The sequence below is a fragment of the Ailuropoda melanoleuca genome, chromosome 1, assembly GCF_002007445.2.
Source record: "Ailuropoda melanoleuca isolate Jingjing chromosome 1, ASM200744v2, whole genome shotgun sequence".
NCBI lineage: Eukaryota > Metazoa > Chordata > Mammalia > Carnivora > Ursidae > Ailuropoda > Ailuropoda melanoleuca.
In genome coordinates, this window is record NC_048218.1 from 86750802 (window position 1) to 86756716 (window position 5915).

The window sequence follows — 5915 nt, forward strand, 5'->3', positions numbered from 1 at the left end:
GAATTCTTTTAGCATTTGAATGTCTGAAAAATCCGTTCTTTGTCTTCTTCATTTCTGGCAGATTTTGTTTTGCTGGGTAACAAATCCGGGTTAAAAATTCATCATTCTTATCTTTTGGGAGAAGAAGGTTGTTGTTTCTTCTACTACTTAAATAGTGTTGCTCTCTTGTAAGTTGCATTCATTTGAGAAGAGACCTTGTGCCATTCTTATTCCGTTGCTCTGTGTGTATGCCTTCTCCTTCTGGCACTTTTACATTTTTTCTCTTTAAAGCCAGTTTAAACTACTTTAATTCTGATATGCCTGGATGTAGTTATCTTCATATTTTGTTTGTTTTTGAGTTTCATTGTGTTTTTTGGGGATCTCTGGATGTATAGTTTTTAACAAAATGGGAAAAATTTTGATCTGCCTTCTGCAGATCTCTAGAGTTCTTTCTCTGTGCAGCTCTCTTCTGCATGGGATTTTGTCCTGTAAATCCTAGCCACCATGGCTGCCTACTCAACTCAAGAAGACCATGGGGCTCTGATTGGTTTTTCCCCTTCTAGGTCTGTGGCTTATAACCTTTCTCCAGGCAGAAAGCTGGAGCAATCATAGGGTCACTTTTCCATCTCTCAGGGATCAATGTTTTTTGGTGTGTGATTCTCAACATCCCGAAACACATTGTTTTGTATATTTTGTTCTTCCCCCAACCCCACCCCCAGTTGTTGCGAATGAAGGGAGTTCAGTTCCTGTTCTTTGATCTTACCTGGAAGGGGAAGTGCAAGAATTATTTCTTTCTCCCTAAGAAAAGAGTCAATATGAAAGTCAGAGAATAACATTTAATAATTTGGATAGACAAGATGGTGTTTGTATGCAAGTAGTCTTTACCAGTTTAATTAAATGTAAGAAAATTCAACTCTGATGTTAGCATTGATGATTTTCTATGAGCAAAATTGTTTAATATGTACAATTTTAACAAAAACAGAACTACCTTTAAGATACATTCCAATAGGGGTGTCTGAGTGGCTCAGTTGGTTAAGCATCGGACTCTTGATTTCGGCTCAGGTCATGACCTCAGGGTCTTGAGATTGAGCTCAGCCACTGGCTCCTCAGTGCTCAGTGGGGAGTCTGCTTGTCTCTGTCTCTCCCCCACTGCCTCTGCCCCTCCCCCCTCACACGGGCTCTCTCTCTAAAATAAATGAAACTTTTTAAAAAAAGATAGATTCCAATATACATCATCTTAGATGTAAGTAAATTTCATTTTATAAAATAAAATTCATTTTCTTTCCTTTCAATAAGAAAGATGACAAATTATAAATAATTATCCTCATTCCCTTCCCCTATAATCTCAAATCTCAATCTTAAATGTTTTGGGTTTTTTGGTTGTTTTTGTTTGCTTTTTTACTATTCTTATCCTCTCCAAATACTATTGGGAACACACCTGTAGTTGAGTAAATTAGTTTTATTACTTCTTAAAAGAAGGGAGAAAATGCACAATGGGAAAGTGTCTCACTAAGAGACTGTTAGAAAGGATTTATAGGATTTGAACTTGTGTTAGGCAACTTGCAGAAGATTCGGGAGGCAAAGTTTACTCTAGATTGGATGTTGTCAGGAAGTGGAGGCAATTTTATGATTAAGTATCTAATAGATATTATCTTTAAGGTAGGAGGAATAAATGGAGGCTAAAGTTATAATTAGTAAAGAAGCAACAGTCACCCATATTAGTCAAGTTTAGGGTGTTGGTGTTTTTTGTGGCTTAGACAATGATTCTGTTGGTCTGTGTTCAGGCATGATTATGAGCTGATTTTCTTTTTGTCTTAATTCCTCAGTATCACAGAATAACCTTATTCTGATGTTGACATTCTATGAAAGTGTTTATGTTCAACAGGAGAAACCAAGGCCTACCTGAGTGCCAGACCAGCTCCCAGATGTCAAGGATGTTTTTCTCTTTCTTGTTGTCATGATGAAAAATGTCACATGGTAGAGTGGCAAGAACCCTGCGTTAGTATTCATAGAGTTGCATTACCATCATCTTCTATCATCTGTGGTCCTAGGAAATGTAAGCTAGAATTTCTGGTTTTAGTACTTAATTTACCTTAGCAAAATTGCTGGGTCTAATTCTTCATAAAAATCAGCAGATTAGATTTGATGGTTTCCAAAGTGGTTTCCATTTCTTACATTCTATAAATGAGAATTTTGCTTTAAAGCCAACAGAATTCCATTCTAGAAGTGTTGAATAAAATGAAACCATTGGGGAGTTTTATTTATTTTTCTTTTAGATATAAGCTTTACAGTAAGGATAAGTGGTTTCTATGCTCTGTTTACAGCTTCTTGAATCTCTAGGACTAAGTCCATAAGTTCAACTGTCTCTTATTTTATCCTCCCCAACAATGCCATAATAATACTCCTACTTCATTGAGTGGCTCTGAAAATAATAAAAGTCATTTTACTTTAAATAAGAAAGATGGCATATTATAAATAATTATCTTCATTCCCTTCCCCTACAATCTCAAATCAATATGTTTTATGGAGAAATTTTCTCTTTAGTATATGTTATTGCTGTGTTTATAAATAAGACGGAAAAATGTTCAGAATTTTAGAATTATATTTATCACTATGATCCATATTTTTGTCTTTCTCGTCTGTATAACTACTTGGTGATAGAGCCTCACATTTTAGCAATGAATCCTTTTTAAATATTTTACATTCAGGTAATCTAAAAGGAGAATAAGCATTTGGTTAGTTGGTCTGTTTTTGCCTTGGCTTTCCCATGAAAGTTCTACTCTTTGTTGATAGACATTGGATATCTCTTACTCTTTCCTAACTGATATTTTTTTATATTATGGCGTGAAATACTTTTAACAGCCAACATATCTTTATGTGTGTCAGAGTCTTCTTTGCGTGATCCTCTAAATACCTAGCCCAAGCTGCTAAGTCAGATTACATTTCCTTTGCCACGTGTAAATCCTCTATAAATGGCTCAATCAGTGACTAGAACAAAAAGCTACCTGTCTGTCTGGTGTGGGATCTTTTCCAAGTTGACAGATGGCTCTGCTTCATCTGTCTGATCCCAGGACATTTCCTAGGAGAATCATAGCTGAATGTTCACAGATACAGCCAGAGTTTGGCCTGTTAAGTAACCAGTGAGAATCTGCTTAGATTTATCTCTTTTCTTTTAACTTGTAAAAACTATCGAAAAAGGGATAAGGAGATTCACATAAAGTTCTTTGATGAAAGAAACAGATGGGTATATGATAACCTGGTTATACATGAACATATTAGAGGACAAAATGCAAAGCTTAGCATATAATTTTATTAAGTGCAAATATTTTTACACTTTTCTGGGCCACTGGTTTAACTGACCTATTTTCTAGAACAGGTTAGCAATAAAACATAGAAGGTCGATACAGGATGTGGTGGCACTTATCCTTTGGAATTTATAGTCTGCTTCTTAGAAAAACCCTTCTGCATGTTTTTAACCTCAAGTGTATTATCAGCTCAACAGGGATCCCAGAATTATAGGGAATCAAGGATTCATGTGATAGTCTCTTCAAACAGCTAACAACATAGTTGGAGAGATAAGATGTTAAGCAGAAAAAATGATAAAAACTAAGAATTCCCTAAAAGGAAGCAATCATAGTGGGCAATGTCATATTCACAATAATATATGGATTTTCTGAGATAATCCCCATTTTATAGAAGTTTATTCTCTTCTTAAAGTGATATGTATAGAATTCAATGTCTATGTCTTTACAGTGCTTTCTATAAAAATCAGGGATAAAAATCTGAACATGTGACTGGCTTCTTCATTTTAGAGGTGGTTACACACATCTGCAAATGCAGAAAGTCATAGATGAACATTTTCATATGGAAATGATTTCATAGAGAAGGTGAAATTTGAAGCACATTTTAAATGACAAAGATTAAAGGAGGAAGGAAAGAACCGAGGGCATTTGAGGAAGAACTATGTAAGTGAAGGCACAAAGGTAGAAATATTTTGTCTTGAATATGGAGGATGGTGGGAAGACTGGTCTGGAAGGAGCAAAAGTATGTAGTGGAAAAACAAGAAATAAAGTTGGATGGTGGAAACAGTGTTAGTCTTTGGAAGGCCTTCAAAGCTGAGGTTTAATTTTATAAGATAAATATTACATTATCATTTCTGTTTCATGATCAAAATATTTTTACCATGAAGAATATAAATTTCCTCATCTGCCAGAGAAATGTAGATTGTGTGAATTTAGATATATAAGCTGGGAGCTAGCATAGTAGAGTAGACAAAATATTGAATTTCAGGATTTTAGTTTATCACGAGAAATTTATTTAGGAACTCTAAGTCTCAAACATCTTTTCTGTGAAAAATGGGTTATGGTAACAATAGGAACTTCTTATGGTATAATGCTTAAATATAAGAATACATGTTAAAATACCTTATAAAGTGATAACATTTATTCTGCATTAGTTATTTACCTTTTAATTAAAAACACTAAAAGTCTAGGCATGGATTCCTAAGACCCTGGACAGTGGAGGTGACTTGCAAAAGAAATGATTGTATCTGAATAAATTGTTTTGTTTTGTTTTGTTTGTGGTAGATAATTTCTCATTTCTTTCCAGTTCTTCCATGATTTTGCTCCATTACAGCTCCCAGCTACACAGTAGCTCACTGCCCCATCGCTGTTGAAGCCCATTAAAGCTACGCCACTCTCTTTAACTGCTGTTTGGGAGACAGTAGATGTAGTGGTAAGACTTGGAACTGAAGGGATGAGAGAGAGAAAAGCATTAAAACTAGCTCTTTTCTTTTCTTTTTTTTTTTTTTTTAAAGATTTTATTTATTTATTCGACAGAGACAGAGACAGCCAGCGAGAGACGGGAACACAAGCAGGGGGAGTGGGAGAGGAAGAAGCAGGCTCATAGCAGAGGAGCCTGCTGTGGGGCTATCCCATAACGCCGGGATCACGCCCTGAGCCGAAGGCAGACGCTTAACCGCTGTGCCACCCAGGCGCCCCTAAAACTAGCTCTTTTCTTATTTAGAATTTCAGAAGAATAAAGCTGCTATTGAAAAAAGAATGTGTTATAGGACAGGGAAGCAATTTGTATGGTGAACATGAGGGAATTCAGTGTCTGGGTGGCTCAGTTGGATAAGTGTCTGCCTTTGGTTCAGATCATAATCTCAGGGTCCTGGAATTGAGCCCCATATCAGGCTCCTTGCTCAGCGGGGAGTCTGCTTTTCCCTCTTCCTCTGCCCCTCCGCCTGCTCATGCTTGTTCTCTCTCTCTCTCTCAAATAAATAAATAAAATCTTTAAAAAAATGAAGGAGTTCAATTTTGAATAGGATGTTGCCCATTTTGTACATATTGAGAGTTAGTTGCTGGTGGGCCATCTAAGTGAAGATAAGCATAGTTCATTCTACACATTGCTTTACTGTGAAACAGAATGAGCTGGCGTTGTGCAGATTTTGAAGGCAGAGGAAGAAGAATAAATTGAAGACAAGAAGGGATGTGAGATGGTAAAAACAGTAACAAAACAAGAAATGGAATCTTAATTTTTTTTAAGAGAGAAAGTGGCCAGTGGAGTCAGGTAACTGAGAGTTCAAGAAAATGGAGGGCTGAGTCTGTTTAGATAGAAATATTTTTAATTTGGTTGGAAAAAAAAAAACATCATAAAAGAACAGTTTCATTACAGGAGAGAATTGGGGATTTGAGACACACAAGAAAGTCTGAGGACAACAAAATGGAAACCGCTAGAATGGATCAAACTGACCCAGGAATCTGAGGAAAGAGGAATATCTGTGTGGCAAGGAAGGGAGCTTTTTATTAAAGTGTGTGTGTGCGTGTGTCAGATATTTTGTGAGGGGAGGATAATAATATTTGAGGATCTTAGGAAAAGCAAAATTGGATACTTGATGGAGGAACTGGGAAAGAGAAAATGGGTAAGAGTAAGGA